General features: G+C 54.3%; 1 long non-coding RNA gene across 2 annotated transcripts in view; it reads right to left on the bottom strand.

Annotated features, from left to right (window-relative positions):
- The window catches only part of LOC119971685, a 135,531-nt gene extending 118,538 nt beyond the window's left edge, over window positions 1–16,993 (bottom strand). For both annotated transcript variants that reach the window (XR_005461894.1, XR_005461895.1), the window contains exons 1-2: window positions 16,883–16,993; window positions 16,292–16,382 (exon numbers count right to left, since the gene is read on the bottom strand). This is a non-coding gene — a long non-coding RNA (uncharacterized LOC119971685). The remainder of the gene's footprint in view (window positions 1–16,291; window positions 16,383–16,882) is intronic.
- Window positions 16,994–18,021: the final 1,028 nt, after the last annotated feature.

Raw genomic sequence — 18,021 nt, 5'->3', positions numbered from 1 at the left:
AAACTTGCTAATCAGACCACCTATACCTTCCTCCAGGTCATTTATGTAGATCACAAACAACAGTGGTCCGAGAACGGATCCCTGTGGAACACCACTAGTCACCCTTCTCCATTTTGAGACACTCCCTTCCACCACTACTCTCTGTCTCCTGTTGCCCAGCCAGTTCTTTATCCATCTAGCTAGTACACCCTGAACCCCATACGACTTCACCTTTGCCATCAACCTGCCATGGGAAACCTTATCAAATGCCTTACTAAAGTCCATGTATATGACATCTACAGCCCTTCCCTCATCAATTAACTTTGTCACTTCCTCAAAGAATTCTATTAGGTTTGTAAGACATGACCTTCCTTGCACAAAACCATGCTGCCTATCACTGATAAGTCTATTTTCTTCCAGATGTGAATAGATCCTATCCCTCAGTATCTTCTCCAACAGTTTGCCTACCACTGACGTCAAGCTCACAGGTCTGAAATTCCCAAAATTCCCTGCTACCCTTCTTAAACAAAGGGACAACATTAGCAATTCTCCAGTCCTCCGGGACCTCACCCGTGCTCAAGGATGCTGCAAAGATATTTGTTAAGGCCCCAGCTATTTCGACCCTCGCTTCCCTCAGGAACCTGGGATAGATCCCATCCGGTCCTGGGGACTTGTCCACCTTAATGTCTTTTAGAATACGGGGTGGACAAAACTCTCTAGTAGGCAGCTCGTTTCGTGTCCATTGAGAAGGATCTGTGCCGTTGCCGTGGAGAGCGTGCGTTGCCGCGACTGGTCGAGAGTCACTGCAGCGAGTCGTGGGTCGTCTTCATTTGCGGAGGAGTCGCTGGTGGGGTCCTCTGTATTGATCCAAAATGGCGGCACCCGTTGGCCGCACGTGGAGTCGGGGCCCCAAGATGGAGGCGCCCATGCCCACACGTGGAGTCGGGGCCCCAAGATGGCGGCACCCGTGGCCCGCACGTGGGGTCGGGGCCCCAAGATGGTGGCGCCCAGGACCCACACGTGGCGTCGGGGACCCAAAATGGCGCGCCCGCGGGTCACTTGTGGTGGTCCGTGGGTCGCCCGTGGGGGCCGGGAGCGGGGGCAGAGAGGCCTGTGTGCCACGCGGGGCCCTGGAGGAGCGCGGGGGGGGGGGCAATTCGCGGTCGCAGCGCGGAACAGCAGCGACCGACTTTGATTGACAGGCCACTGAATAGTGACCTTTCTTACCGCTGCTCTTACAGACTGCGGCGCGAGCCGGACAGCGTGGGCGGGGGTGCTTGGCCAGGCCACAGAAGTAACAGCGGGGCCCCGTGAGCTTATCGGGGTTTCCCGCAGCGCAGGCCTGGGGGGGGTCGGAGTCGGCAGGGGACAGGGGGGTTGCGTGCCACATTGCCCATGGGGCTGCCGCGGGGCCGGGGGCATATGCGCGGGCGTTTCGGTCGGCAACCTCCAAAGAGGATGCGAGGGTCCGTGCCTCAGCGAGGCTTAAAGTGTCCTTTTCTAATAGTCACTGGCGTATTGCAGAAGGTTGCATGCCTGCAACAAAGGCATCCTGAATTAACAGTTCCGTATGTTCTGCCGCAGTAACTTGCGGGCAGGCGCAGTTTCTCCCCAAGACAACGAGGCCCCGATAAAATTCATCAAGGGACTCACCGGGGAACTGCTGCCTTGCGTAGACTTGGTGAACAGGCCTGAGAAAATGTCCTTTCAGAAGGTCCATGGCCGCATCATAGTCTTGTTCATCCTCAATCATCGAGTAGACGGCGGTGCCCACGCACGAGTGGAGGATGTGGAGTTTCTGCTCCTTGGTGGGTTGGCTGCCTGTGGTGGAGAGGTAGCTGTTGAAGCACACCAGCCAATGTTTAAAAGTTGCTGACACGCTTGTAGCATGCCGGCTGATGCGGAGGCAGTCTGGTTTGATCCGAAGCTCCATTTCCAAAATTCTAGTTGATTAAATTGATGTACCATCAATTGGACTCGAGTCGTGAAGAAGTTCCATATATCAGGCTTTAATCAACTAGTTGTGTGCCCGGCAGTCGACTTACAGAGAAAGGCCGACTGCCGGGTCCTACGGGTTCTTATACCCCACCTCGTAGGCGGGACTGCTTGCCTCTCGGCCAATGGGTGAGCAGTCACATGACTAGTCTCAACCAATCAGCAGAGAGGCACATGACCGACCTGAGACAATGGGCAGCGAGTGCTCTGCACCAATGGCAGATAGGCACCGTAAACCTCCTAGTTATACCACCACACTTAAGTACTGACATGATATTTAAGTATGGCAGGGCGTCGCGGTGGCATAGTGGTTAACACTGCGGCCTCACGGCACTGAGGACCCAGGTTCGATCCCGACCCCGGGTCACTGTCCTTGTGAAGTTTGCACTTTCTCCCCGTGTCTGCGTGGGTCTCACCCCCACCACCCAAAAAATGTGCAGGGTAGTTGGATTGGCCACGCTAAATTGCCCCTTAATTGGAAAAAAGAATTGGGTACTCTAAATTCATTTTTAAAAAATGGTACTTAAGTATGGCAGACATCAGAAATTACTGTTATTCTCTTCTCAAGTAGGTACACTAACTGTCCCCCTTCCCGCTCCCCGCCCCCACAACCCCATCACCCCAGCCTAAAACACACACATTCACACACAATATTGATTGGAAATGGGAACCTGGCTGGATCTTTCCCTTCAGTACCTTGGAGACAATGGGCCCGATTCTCCATTATTGGGACAATGTCCCCATGCCGGCATCAGAACTGACTCTCACGCCAGAAAAACTGGTATGAAAGGGCCACATATTCCTAGCCCTGCAGGGGGCTAGCAGGGACCCGGCATAGATCTATCAGCTTTTGCTGCAGATACGGGCCCCCACACATCTGGGTCGGAGGCCGCGCATGTGCACGGTGGCGGTCTCCAGAGGCCGCGCCGTGCTCCATGGCGGACGCTGACCGTGGAGCTGGACCCTGAAAATAAACCCACCAATCGGCCACGTGCCCGACTCTCAACGCCTGCACAAACATCTCCCGGCCGCATGTAAGGCCCCCCCTTGCCCTCCGATCGGCCCACTTCCGATCAGGGCGGCCAGGGACTGTATCCGCAGCCGCCACAGGAGTATCCCGACCGGCTGGACCATATTAGATCCGTGCTGTTGGGACTTTGGCCGGTCGGGGATGGAGAATGGCAGAGCGGGCCTCCATCAATGGCCCCAGGTAGGCGCTGGGCGGCGCGGCGTGCTTCCTGAGTACGCCGCTTTTCAGGGCCCACAGAATCGGGGAACTGGTGCCAGTCCTGATTCTGTGCGAGGAAATGGATGCTCCACCTCCGCACCGGCCACGATTCAGGTGTCGGTGTGCGGAGAATCCAGCCCATTGAATCCATTTTCTGAAAGAAATGAATCCAGTATAATCCATGGATAAAAGGTGTCTCCTTCCTGTTCTGTATAGTTCAGGCACAAACATCATGATGCATCCACACACATAGAGGAGCCAGTGAGCCTGTGTTCAACAACCGCTTATGGATTTGCGAATATATGTAGGCTTGACATTTTCAACTTCATTGGTTAAGGTATGTCTGAGAAAAGCCTGCAACTCTTTATAATAATAATCTTTATTATTGTCACAAGGAGGCTAACATTAACACTGTTACTATTAAAGTTACTGTGAAAATCCCCTAGTCGCCACACGGGTACACCTGTTCAGGTACACTGAGGGAGAATTCAGAATGTTCAATCCATCTAACAGCACGTCTTTCGGAACTTGTGGGTGGAAACCTACTCAGAGACGGGGAGAACGAGCAGACTCCCCACAGATAGTGACCCAAGCGGGAATTGAACCTGGGACCCTGGTGCTGTGAAGCAACAGTGCTAACCACTGTGCGATTGTGCCACCCATGTTAGTAGCTACCAGTTAGTGTGCATCAGTGTTCACATACATGCTAACGACATCCAGCCCTACCTGACCTCCACCTGTCCTGACGCCTCCAATGTCTCTACAGGCTCGAGTTTCAGGCCTTGTCGCGCCCTCGCTCAAGCGAAACGAGGTGGTGAATTGCGGGAAAGGCCATAAACAAGATCCACGCCAGGTGCTAAACAGTTTGCGATGCAACCGACCAGCTCCCGTAGGCAAAAGTGGGATCTCGCCGTAGCGTGGCGAGAAACCAATGATCACCACATAAACCCCATTTCCATACAATTAACGAGAGCGACACCATAACCAACAGCCTCCCATCATTCAACGCCCCCCCCCCCCCCCCCCCCCCCCCCAGCAAGTGGTCTCCCTGGTGCCGAGTAGTACTCCTTTTGAAAAACATGAATCTGGCAGAAGGGCTTCTGTGGGGAGCTGAGGAGCTATGTTGGCTCACAGGCAAAGAGTCTGTGGGCACCGGGCCTTGCTGCCCCTGAGCTAAGGGTGCGGATTCTCTGCAGGGGTGGGCCACCATGGGAGGGTGGGAGGGGGGCTCTAGGGGTGCCACTGAGGGGTAACTGCTCACGGCACCACCATGCCAACCCCTGGATCATACCAACCCACGTCCTTGCCTGTCTGCCCCAATGACCACCCATAACCCCCACCGACTGCCGAGGTATCTGGCTGTGCAGCTGAAGGCTATCGCTAATATCGAATTGGCAATCGTGGTTAAGTGAGCACTTCACACATGCCAACTGAATTCCGGTAGTGGGTGGGCTGTGTAGCATCTGGGAGTCACTGCCTCGAAGCAGAATCAAACAGTGATGCCTAGACACGGTACCTGTACACTGCGGGAGACAACACCCCACACGCAGCAGCCAACATCTAAACACCCGGGACAAGCGTGTTTATTGTTCAATACAGTTGTCCATTCTCCCAATGGACAACGCCCCCCCCCCCCCCCCCCCCCCCCCCCAACGCCCACCCTCTGCACCCCCGTCACCCCCTACTTATCCTGTCTCCCCTCCCCTGGTGCCCTCAGTGATCCTCAACGTACCTAGCCCTCCTAGCTCCACCATTACATCTACGTGTCTCCCCAGGATGCACATCAGAAGTGGAGGCAGCCGGGGAGCACAGTGACGCAGTGGTTAGCACTGCTGCCGTACGGTGCTGAAGTCCCAGAAACCGGCTCTGGGTCACTGTCCATGTGGAATTTGCACATTCTCCCCGTGTTTGCGTGCGTTTCGCCCCCACAACCCAACGATTTGCAGGGTAGGTGGATTGGCCATGCCAAATTGCCCCTTAATTGGAAAAAATGAATTGGATACTCTAAATATATTTTTTTTAAAGTGGAGGCAGCCAGCCTGCTTACTGTCCCGTGGCCTCCGATGCCCCTGCGGGCATCCTCTGGGGCTCTGGGGCCCGAGCTAGTGGCCACCATCAATGCCCCATGGGACGGGTCTGGGTTAGCACTTAGCACTCCCTCCTCCCGATCGGTGCCCATAGGACCCTGGGGTCGACCTTGGGACGTAGAGGCAGCTGATTCGAGCCCCGGCTGCCCCTGCATCATCTGGCTCTGCCAGCATTGCTGGCTCTCCAATGTCTGCACCACGGTGTCAACGCCCTCGGTGATGCTCCTCAGTGATTGGGCCATGCTCTGCAGCGCCTCGGCAATGCCCACCTGTGACTAGGACAAGCTCCGGAGTGCCTTGGCCATTGGCCGTCACTGACTGAGAGGCCTTGGATACCTTCACTGATGGTCCTGATGTCGTGCACCAGGCTTTCCACTGCGGTCGCCACCCTAGCAGTGTTGGCTTAGGTACCACTCTTTGCCAGCGCAATCTCCTGCGCCCGTAGTTTCTGGGACTCCTCCAATCGGCTATGGATCTGCTGGAGTGATTCTGACATCTCTCTCTGAATGTCCCGGCCGCTCCCTATCATCTCCATCAGCTCTGGGTAGCCCTGTTACAGAGGCTCAGCAGGGTCCCAGCTGGGTCCTGGCATCCAGCAGCCCTCCGACTGCTGTCTCGCCTGGGCATTCCTGCCTCCACCTGATGCACGTCAGCAGCAATGTGGTTCTCACCAGATTGTGGCCCAGAAGCCTGATCATTAACATGTCCCGCCGATGTGTGTGTATCTGCGCTGGTGGAGGGTGGGGATGACAGCTGTGCCGCGACTATAACAGTTGCATCCTCGGAGCTCTCCTCTAGGTTGGTCTTGTGGGAGTCAGGAGAGGGGGCCGCCCGGGATGGGCTGGTGCCGTCGGCTGGAGGACCTGCGGGAGAATGGACATGTGGTCAGCGGGAGGGATGGGTTAGTCAGTAAGGCAATCAGTACCACGTTTGACAGGTCCCCTGAGAGGAGTTCGGTGGTTTCTGATCTCTGCAGCGTACACCAGCCTCCGTGTTGGTGAACGCCCTGTCCTCGGCCACACTGTCACCTCCACGACCCGCTCCTTGAAGGAGGTGAGGATTCCCAAGTCCGGCACCCCACCGCCAGTCTGGGCCCTCTCCCGTCAATTATGGGAGAGCTTTTCCTGAGGAGACACAGAGAGGGCATCGATAGCCACATGCATGGTTCACAGTTGTGGGGAGGGAGGAGGGGGGGGGGGGAAAGGTGTGAAGGGAGGGTTGGGGTGGAGGGAGGGTTGAAAGGGGAGGGGTATAGAGGGAGGGTTGAAGGGGAGGGGGTGGAGGGAGGGTTAGGGGTCGCTTGGGGGGTGGATGCTCCCTTGGTGGGGGCTTTGGTGTCTACTCACTCGTCCTGCCTGGTGTAGGCTGTTGACCTTACACTGGGACCGGAGACTAGTCCTCCTGGTCACACCCCCCGAGCTGACAGCTGCCGCCACCTGATCCCAGGCAGCGCTGTCTGCCTTGTGGCTCACCCTCCGGGGCCCCGGGAGAACAGGACACCCCTCCTGGTCTCCACTGCATCCAGGAGCCTCCCCAGGTCAGCACCCCTGAATCCTGGGGCTTATCTCCTCGGCACCAGTGTTGCGAGCTGGCTGAGCAAGTGCAGCTTAACTACTGCTCGACCTTGTTAGTGGGGGGATGGCGAGCGCAGTCCCAGAGAATCAGCTGGTGAGCTGGCATTTGCGGCAAGAAGCCCAAGGGGCCTTGTTAAGTGGACAATTTAAAGTTGAATAGCGTTGCTGGCCTCGCTGGGCCGAGCGGCGGGAAACCCGTAGCAATTCCCGCTCGTTAGCACACTTAGAAATTTTTACGGAGAATTGCATCCTAAATGTCTCAACTTTTCCGACATCCGGTACCGAAAGAACATAAATTTTCTCCAATTAAATATTGGAAAGACCAAGGCCTTTATCTTCATTCCTTGTTACAAGCTTTATTGCCAAGCCACTGGCTTCTTTCCTCTGCCAGACAATTGTGTGGGGCTGAATGAGACTTCTTTTTCACTCTTTCATGTGATGTGGGCATCACTGGAAGGCCACCATTTATTGACCATCTCTAGCTGACCTACACTGTGGCTTTCGGGGCCATTTTGGAAGGTATTTAAGAGTCATTCACATTGTTGTTGATCTGGAGTTACCTTTAGGCCAGACCAGGTAAGCACAGCAGATGTCCTTTCCTAAAGGACATTAATGAACTAGATGGGTTTTTATGACAATTGACAGTTGTGGGCCGGGATTCTACTGGAATTGGCGGGGTGGCCCGTACCAGCGCCAAAGAGCGGTGTGAACCACTCCGCCATCGGGCTGCCCGGAAGTTGCGGAATCCTCTGCACTTCCAGGGGCTAGGCCGGCGCTGGAGGGGTTGGCGCGCGCCAACCGATGCCGGAGGGCCTCCACCGGCAGGCCTGAGTTGGCGCATGCGTAGGACCGCCAGCGTGTTCTGGCGCATGCGCAGAACCGCTGGTCTGTTTCCTGCGCATTCACAGGGGGTTTCTGCCGGCCATTGTGGAGCCTTACAGTGGCTGGCGCGGAGGGAAAGCGTGCCCTCATGGCACAGGCCCGCCCGCAGATCGGTGGGCCCCGATCGCAGGCCAGGCCATCATGGGAGTCCTCCCCCGGTGCTGGATCCCATGTTCCCCCGAGGACCCCGCTAACCGCCCTACAAGCCAGGTGCCACCGGTAAGGACCATGTCTAATCCACGCTGGTGGGACTGGCCGAAAACGGGCGGCTGCTCGGTCCATCGGGCCTGGAGAATTGCCGGGGGGGTCGCTGCCAACGGCCCTGACCGGCGCGATCCCCTCCCACACCCAAAACCAGCGCCAGAGAATTCGGCAGCCGGCGTCGAAGTGGCAGGGCGGGATTCATGCCGCCCCCCCTCGGCGATTCTCCGACCCGACCAGGGGTCGGAGAATCCCGTCCATGGTGTTCTTTGTGTTGCTAAATTCAGGAAGGTTGACATAGTTGATGGTTGACAAAGACCACAAACAGCTTGGAAATCGAACAAAGCTATAAATTTATTAATACTACTTAATTGGATTCAACACCTGCTCCTGTCTTTTGTTTCATAAATTTAGAGTACCCAGAGTGCAAGTGTGCAAACTGCACTTCTATAGACCAGACAGGGCCCACCTGGTCAAGGCTTCTAGGCCCTTTGAACGCCTTGCGATCGATTTCAAAGGGCCACTCCCCTCCACTAATAAGAACATTTATTTCCTCAACATCATCGATGAGTTCTCCCGATTCCCTTTTGCCATTCCATGCCCCGATACGACCTCCCACACAGTCATTAGGGCCCTGCATAGTGTCTTCACCCTGTTCGGTTTCCCCAGCTGCGTGCACAGCGACCGGGGTTCGTCCTTTATGAGCGACGAGCTGCGTCAGTACCTGCTCGACAAGGGCATCGCCTCGAGCAGGACTACCAGCTACAACCCCAGGGGGAACGGGCAGGTGGAGAGGGAGAACGCGACGGTCTGGAAGACCGTCCTACTGACCCTCCGGTCTAGAAAACCTCAAGTCTCCCAATGGCAAGAAGTCCTCCCAGATGCGCTCCACGCAATTAGATCCCTCCTCTGTACAGCGACAAATCAAACCCCTCACGAGCGGCTCTTCATTTTTTCTAGGGGCACTACCACAGGGGTCTCACTTCCGGCGTGGCTGAGGACACCAGGCCCGGTTCTCCTGAGGAAGCACGTCAGGGGGCACAAAACTGACCCCCTTGTTGAAAAGGTGCGCCTCCTCCATTCCAACCCTTAGTACGCATTCGTGGAGTTCCCGGACGGTCGCCAGGACACAGTATCCCTTCGGGACCTGGCACCCGCTGGATCCAGCCCCCCCCTACCCCCGCTGAGGAACCCGTTACCCCGTTCCCTATGCTGCCGCCCCCTCGCGCCCCCGATTCCGCAAGCTCGCCCCACCGGCTCCACGCGCCAGCACCAGCCCGCCCCCAGTGCCCCCAGTCTCCGGTCGAGCCAGAGGTGTATGAAGTTTGGACGAGACCCGCCCCGGAGTCTGCCATCGTACCCCAGCTCTCAACACCCACCCAGCCACCACAAGAAGCTGCAACCCCGGTGCTCCGTAGATCGAAACAAACAATTCGTCCACCGGACAGACTAACTCTGTGAGCCACCACCCTTGCCGGACTCGATTTTTTTCACAGGGGGTGAATGTGGTGACTGAGATTCACATGTTATTATAAGTTACCAATGCCACTCTGTTCCCAGTATATATATGTATCCATATTGTAAGTGCAGTTGCACTACCTGACCACCAGGGGAGTAGCTCTGGGAGTACTCGAGAGTTTGTACTGTGCTCCCCCCTTGGCTCCGCCCAGAACTCCTCCCCCGGAGCTGCTGTATAAAGATCCGTGCCACAGAGTCAGCCAGCCAGTTCACCGAAAGTTCAACGGTTAACAGGCTGGCTCTGTTGTAAGTATATTAAAACCGCTATTCTATTCCTACAAGCATGTGTCCGTAGAATTGATGTTTCCATCACTGACACACAGGGGACAGACACACAGGGGACAAACACACAGGGGACAGACGCACAGGGGTCAAACACACAGGGGACAGACACACAGGGGACAGACACACAGGGGACAAACACACAGGGGACAGACACACAGGGGACAGACACACAGGGGACAGACACACAGGGGACAAACACACAGGGGACAAACACACAGGGGACAAACACACAGGACACCAAGACCCAGGAGACCCCGGACTTCGGGTCGATGAGGACATTGACTTTCCATCACTGCTATCTCCAACACCATCCACCATCTCAGAGACTATCACCTCGGTTGGGCTATTTCGTGAGGAGGCTTCTGGGACACTCACTGGTGCGCACAACACAGCTCTGGTTCAGCAGGTGGTGGTAGGAGCAGCCGAGGGGCCAGACGGTCGGAAGGCAGCCCGGCCTCAGCAACCAGCTGCCGCCCAGACGTGCCCCAGGCTCCTGGAATATCCAGTCCCACCCATAGTGCAGGTGCAGGCAGAGACCCAGGGACCAGAGAAGGGGATGACGGCCAGCTTACAGCACCTGCAGGCACAGGTGGAGGAGTCCAACCGTCTGCAGGAGCAGGGAATGGTGCCTGTCATGTGTGCCACCCAGGCGGAAACAGCACGGGTGGCGTCCGCGGTGGAGGCAATGGGGGCGACAGTGTCGGGCATGGGTCAGAGTTTGCAAGGCCTGGGGCTTTCCGTGCAGGCGGAGGTGGAGGCCCAGGGCAGGGCTGCCCTCTCACAGGTAACCATATGCCAGAGCCAGCTGCAGATTGCAGCAGCGCTCCTCAGCGTGGTCCAGTCTCAGCAGGCCATGGCTGACAGCATCGGCGCCATTGCCCAGGTCGTACAGACCCAGAGGGAGATGGCCCAGTCCAGAGGGCGATGGCGCAGTCCCAGACAAGGATGGCCCACTCCCTTGCTCCATGGCCGCTAACATACAGATCCTGGTCGATACCAGAGCGGGCATCCAGGACTGGCAGCGCCAGGTGTTGGGGGGGACTCAGGGTTTGGCTCCGCTCGCACGTCCGTCCCATGGAGAAGCCCGGGGGCCATCACAATAGTGTTTTCATGTCACAACAATGTTTTCATGTCCATTATTTAGACTTTTAATTCAGTTTTTTTTCAATTGAATTCCACGATATGCTGTGGCGGAATGAGAACCCGGATCCACAGAGCATTGTCCTAGCTCTCAACCCAATATTCTCTGACATCCTGTGATTCCACCACCGCCAGGCGGAAGTGATGATGGCGCAGTTCACTTGTGCTATTTAAAATCAGAAAACAGGTGTAGTGGCCGGTGAGGTCAATAGAGGAGGTAAGCCAAGTCATCACAGGCGCAACGGTGGGCTGCCTGTTATGCCGCTTGCCAGGGGCATATACCATGGCTGGGGGAGTGGCAGGGGTGACCAGAAGATGGGACATGTGGTCGGCGGGTCCCCCTTGGACTGGTTTGTCTTGGCAAGGACTGGCATTGGCGCAGCCTGCAAAGTAGTTATCTGCTGCGCACTCCACTGACTGCCCACTGGGGCTTGTAGATTTACAGAGCGCCATAGGTCAAATGGGTTCTCCCTCTAATCTCCCAGGCCAACCCCCCTGGAGCCCATAGACCCCAGCTGACCCATCAATGGGATAGACATGGCCCAGCGCAGCCCGTGGTCAACCAGATGTTGACACACGTCCGTGCACCCATCTGAAGCATTGCCCCACTGCAGGTATCCCACCCGCAGCTAGTCCACACCGCATGATCACCGGTTGTCTCCAAGCGCTGCCTGCCCACTACGTTCCTCCCCCCAGCCACTCCGCCCCCAGACAATTAGGCACAACCAGTGCACCACATAAAGGACCCACAGCACACTGCAGCTATGGTCCCAATGGGTGCCCAAGCCCCTGGCTGAGTCCCAGCCATGGCCCTGCCTGCACGCAAGCAAGCCACCAACCATGGCATCAGTTGGCGGCGCACAGTGCCCAGTCTCCCCACAACCTGGCGCCGCCCTGCTGGCAAGGTATCACACGGCCCACCCAAGAAGGACCCCCCCCACAGTAGACCTCACAGGGGGAGAAGCAGGACAGAGGCAGCAGAGCTAGCATGGGTAGCACGGGCCACCGGTATCCCTGTCGGCAGGGATGCTTAGCGGGGTTAGAGGCCTCTGGTGCCAGGCACTGATGGGGTAGGGTGCGGTGCAGAGGGCAAAGTGTCAGTGGGAACGGCCCGTGGTGGGGGTGGGAATGGTATGGGGGGGAGGGGGGAGGAGACATAGAAACATAGAAAATAGAAACAGGTCCATTCGGCCCTTTGAGCCTACTCCACCATTCATTATGATCATGGCCTAATCATGCTTTCCCCCCCATATACTTTAATCCCCTTTGTCCTAAGTGCTACTAAACCGTCCCTTCATCTCTGCTTTCAAACCATCCCAGGTCAGGTGTAGCACTGTTACATGTCGAATGAACCACCCACTACTATGCTCCATCACACATTTCCAGGTCAGGTACAGCACAGATTAGATACAGAGTGAATTTTGCTCTGCTCAGCTCTCAACTAAGCGTTCCAGTTTTCAATTTCCGACACTAGCTGCAGTCTTGTCTCTGAGTGAGAATACTAGTTTGAAGTCAAATTAGAAGCAGTTTGTTTCAATCTAGCTATGGAACTGGAATCAGCCCGTCTAAACAGATTTCTCTGACTTTTTAAATTTATGGCAGTAGTCACAATATCTACTGTTTGTTTAAGGTTTGGTAATTGAGATTCATCCTGGAGCTGCAGAAAGGATGTTTGTGACATTTATTGACCTGATTTGTGTAACATGTGTATTAGTATAATGAATATACTCTAGTAATAAAAACAGAGGCCAATTGGGGCATAGTACTCAGGTTTAATTCCAGGAATGTCAATTACTATTAAAGTTGGTTATGGAAACTATTAAATATTGAAAATGGTTCTGTGCTAGCAAAAACTAACAAGTTTATTGAGATGAAATAAGCTTTTAGCTATAATCCCTTTTCAAACAGGGAAATTTTTGCTGAACCTTTAATTGATAGCACTTTGTAAGAACTCTTTTTCACATTTCTTTAATTCCTCCTTCCTCTTCAAACCCCCAGAATATTTCGCAATAGGAATTAATCTACCTGAATTGCACGGTGTTGACTTTGCAATGAAACTGAGATGTACAGGTGCTCATTAAAAGACACAGAGCAATTGGGTGGGATTCTCCATTGACTGATGCCGAAATCGGGAAATGTGATTGGACGGAGAATTGGCTCCGATGCTGAAATCGCTGCAGGTGCTGATTAGACGCCAAATTACAATTCTCTGTCGCCTCGACAGCGGCGGCAATACATTCCGGAAACGGACATACAGTAAACACCGTTTGCATATCATTTACGGGCCTGAACTGGTATTCTCCGGGGCCTCCGTGATTCAGCACCTCCAATGGACCAAATTTCCGACACTGCGGTTCACTTGTGCGTTTAAAGATTGTGAAACAGGCGTGGTGGCTGATGAATGAGAGAGAAGAGGTAGGACACAGAGAGGCGCAACTGTGAGCTGCCGGACTAGACACTGGCTGGGCTGGCTGAGGTGGGGGGTTCTGCCAGGGCTGGGGAGGTGGGGGGGTGGGGGGGAGGGAGAGTGAGTTGCCAGGGTAACCCCTCAAGGGACTGGGGCAGTGCCCAGGCACGGACCGCCATTGCCATGGCCTGCAAGGTAGCCATCTTGATGCGCACCCCACCGACCACCTACCTTGGCCTCTGATTCTGCAGAGTGACACCGACCGTATGGGTGCCCCCACCACTGCACCCAAGCTCCCATTTCTGCACTCACCCTCCACCACAACCCCCACCACCCAACTGGCTGCCACCCACTGGTGGGGCATCACGTGCACCACTCAAGGGCAATGCCCACTGTAGCCCCCGTGGGGGTGCGGCTGGGGCCTCGGATCCTACCGCTGGCAAGGGCAGTGCCAGCCAACGGTGCCCCTGGCATCAAGGATGGGCGTTTGACACCATGATGGCCTCTGGTCCTGCTTCTGGATGGTCCCAGAATCCGATGGGAGAAGTCTGTCCTTGTGGAAGGTAAGTGGTTGTGTCTGGCGCTGGTTGTGGTTTTAGGGTCACTGGGCGGGGCACTTTCACCCATCCTCACCCTGCTCCGTATCCTCCTCATTGGATGCAGCCGAGCATTCATCCTTCCCCAGGACATTGCCACTCTCCTGCGTAATGTTGTGGAGGATGCAGCAGGTCACCCCGACGTGGGCGACCCTCCCAGCGCCATCCTGGAGGGCCCCTCCAGAGCGGTCCAGGCACCTGAACCGCATCTTCAGGAGGCTGAAACACCGCTCGATCACATCGCTGGTTGCTGCATGAGCGTCGTTGTAGCGGGTCTCCGCCTCGGTCTGTGGCCTCCGGATAGGCGTCATCAGCCACGAATGCAGCAGATAACCCCTGTCACCCAGGAGCCAACCCCCCAGCTGAAGAGGCATCTCGGCCATGTCAGGAATCGTCGAGTGTACAAGATGAAGGTGTCATGCACACTGCTCGGATATCGGGCACATGCGTACATGATGTACAACTGATGGTTACATATCAGCTGCACATTCATCGAGTGGAACCCCTTTTGGTTTGTGTGGAGCAGTCTGTGATCTGTAGGTGCTCATAGGGGTCATGCATCCCGTAGATCGTCCCCTGGACCCAGGGCATGTCGGTAATGATGGTGGACCCCGTTGCCCGGGCATCCTGGTGGGCTCAGTCCACATTGAAATGGATGTACTGAGCTGGCTGGTCCGGCAGGTCATCGAATGACAGGTGCTGCAGGTACGGCGAGGCCTCATGCAGCGACTCCTTTACACCTCCCCCTCCGCGGCCTGCTGGGCGGCCAGCACTCCAGCCTCAACAATGGTCTTCTGTTCCGCGAGGGCAGGCTCTGCTGCTGCAGCTTCCTCCTTCTCCCCGAGTAGCTCCAGCTCATACAAACTCAGTGTAACCCCCAGGTCTGCAGCCCATCGGTGCCAGTCCCTGCTGCCAGGGGTTCCGCTTGCTGGCTCTGACTATGCCAGCGGTAAGCTCCACCACTCCTTTCTGGCACTCCCTTGTAGGGGTTACTGTGGCCGTTGCCCTTGGGCGGGCTGCGTGATGCCCCAACAGCGAGTGGCGGCCAATTTGGGGGCATAGCAGAGGGTGGGGTACGGGGTGATGGAGTGAAGAATGGGGGCTGAGGGGGGGCACCCATACGGCCGGTGATACTCTTCAGAAACGGGGGCCAAGGTGGGTGGTCAGTGGGGTGCGCAGCAAGATGGCTGCGTTGCAGGCCGTGGCAATGGGGGGTCCATGTCTGGACATCCCCATCCCGTGGGGGTCACCCTGGACCAACAGCCCATACCCCATCACCCCGCTCCTGCGACCCTGGCAGAGGACCCCTCCCCCCAGCCAGCCCTGCCAGTGTCAGGGCCTGTAGCTCACAGTCGTGACACTCCATCTCCTACCTCCTCTCTCTCCCTCATCATCCACGGCGCCTGTTTCTCAATTTTTGAAAGCACAAACGAACCTCGCTGTTGGGAACTCGCCCCCGTGGAGGTGGAGAATTGCGGAGGCCCTGGAAAATATCATTAAAGATATGCAAACGGCGATTACTGTACCTGTGAGTGAAACGCATTGATACCACTGCCGAGGCACCGGAGAATTGCGATTTGGCGTGCGCCAGCGCCCGCCACGATTTCGGCATCAGAACCGATTCTCTGCCCAATCGCATTTTGCGATTCTGGCATCAGCTGACGGAGAATCCCGCTCATGTTTCTTGACCCAAAACTGTTTCTAACTTGCCCATTTCTGTATTTAACTGGGTTGTAACTTTAAAGATAATAATTCAGTGACATTCAGGCTTTTGACTTTCACTGGTGTTGGCTGGATTTCCTGAGTGTCGGGAACCCTTGCTGCTTCAGTGAAGCAAGGACTTGGTGGGTGCGGGTGTTGAATGTCTCCACACCCAACTCCTGGATGCATGTGTCTCCCTCTGTAATTGGACCTCCCTCCACAACCATCTCTCCCACCCTCCCCTGCAACCATGTCGCCGAGGCCTCTGTTCCCCCCCCCCCCCCCCGCCCCCCCACCCCAGCCTCTGAATTTAAATTGCTTCCTTGAGGTATATAATCATCCCAGCGAACTTTCCAATCCCCTCCCACAATAAACCCTCCTCTTCCCCTCCCCACCTCATTCTCCGAACTCAAACCTTCTCTCCCCGAGACTCTGGTCACAGATGCCCCCCTCCCCAAAGGCCCCTGGTGATCTACACCTATCCAGGATGGGCACCCCACTCTATCAACACAAGTCTCTTCTTCACACGGATTGACTCTTCCCTTCTCTTGTAATCCCTCCTCCATTCTGCCCTCCTTCATATGGACCCCCTTTCTCCATACATTTAACTGATCCATATCTCACCTCCAATTGAACCCCTCATCCACCATCCCTGATCAAACCCCTCTTCCCCTCGTCATTCCTCGGTATTGACTTACCTGATGCTGTGGTCTTCACTGACTGTCTCCCCTTGATTAGAGGCTAGGCTTGTCAAACAGGCTGCTCTTCAGCCAGCCCAAATGGATTATTCTAAATAAAGATAAAGTAACTGATTGAGGATTATCCTGCAGATTGTTTATTTTTCATCACACAAAACTCTAGTTTAAGCAGCGCTTAACAGTGCCAAACAAACAGCATGGGTTTCTCAGTTCTATAACAAATCCTGAACTCTCAGTTACAGAGTTGATGTGATGTGCTCAAGGTTGGCATTTCTCTAAAATAGGTGAACAACTCCGACATCAGCAATCATTATAATGGGCAGGTTTGAAATTAGCCTCACTTAATCCTGTCTGGAAGAGGGTTTACCTCCTTATTGTTTTACAGCAATTTATTTAATGCATTCAGCTAAAGTACCTGAGGGCACGTGCTCTTATTCAGTGTTATTTTGTCTCACAACATCCAGGCTGTTGAATGGGGTAAGTTGTACTCTATTTGTTTCTTCAGTATAGCCTGACCTGCCACACATTTGCATGTTACTGAGTTAAGATGCAGAAGCCTTGTCTTTTTCCTTTCCATCTATTTTAACGAACCTTCTCTTCTTCCCCATCTCCTTGGTCATTGTGATGATTCTTGCTGGATTGCGATTCCAGTTGTTGTCCAATGCTTTGCGTAGGTTCTCACTCTCCATGCAGGAGAATCCTATAGATGTAGATATTTAGAGAGACTTCAACTTGTGACTGAGCACCATAAGTCTGAAGATTCAATTTAACTCTCGAGCCAATTGCTATGTCGAGAAAATTAACGCAGGGCACTTCCTTGAAATGCACAGAACTCATGTTTGGATGGAATGACATGAGGCAAGAAGATTTAATCATCATGCTACACTCATATGATTGAGGTCAGTGTGGCTTGAACTTGCCCCAATAAATGCTCAGATACGCCAGTTCCATTGCTGATGGTGACGTATCTAACAAAAAGACCTAATGCTGGAAAGACTCCTTTGCATTCCTCAATGAGCACTAAAGCACCAATTTCTAGGTCCATGCATGAATCTGATGGGAAATAATCATGGGAGCTTGCACTAGTAGTCACTTGATTGGTGCAACTTGAGCTTCCAGGGGCAGCTCTATTTTAAAACCTTTGATAAAGGTAGTGACTCCCAGTTCATATTGAGCATGGTGCTAACTGTTCATCAGTAGAAGGGATGTGGGTAAGGGAGTAATTTGCATGTGAGCAATTAAGTTTGGCAGGAAACTTTGAAGGTAAATGACTACATGTATAATATTGTTGGTATTGGGAGAGAAAAGTGGGTCTAAGTCTAATATTTTAAACTTAAATAAGGGTAAATATGAGGGCATGAAAGCAGAGCTAACAGAAGTGTACTGGTAATTTAGGTTAAGGGATTGGACAATAGAGTTTCAGTGGTGGACATTTAAGGGAATATTTCAGAATACACAGTATAGATACATTCCAACAAAAAAGAAATTTCAAGAGGAGGACCCACCATCTGAGGCTAACTACAAAAAGTTAAAGATAGTATCAAATTTAAATAAAAAATATAAAATTGCACAAAGGTAGGTGGCAGGGCAGAAGATTGGACAGTGTATAAAAAACAGAAAATAATGACTAAAATATTAATAAGGAAGGAAATCTATAGAATCCATAGAATTCTTGCAGTGCAGAAGGAGGCCATTTGGCCCATTGAATCTGCACCATCCCCTGCTCCGAT

Source organism: Scyliorhinus canicula, chromosome 9 (assembly GCF_902713615.1).
Source record: "Scyliorhinus canicula chromosome 9, sScyCan1.1, whole genome shotgun sequence".
Lineage (NCBI taxonomy): Eukaryota > Metazoa > Chordata > Chondrichthyes > Carcharhiniformes > Scyliorhinidae > Scyliorhinus > Scyliorhinus canicula.
This window is presented reverse-complemented; position numbering and strand designations above follow the sequence as displayed.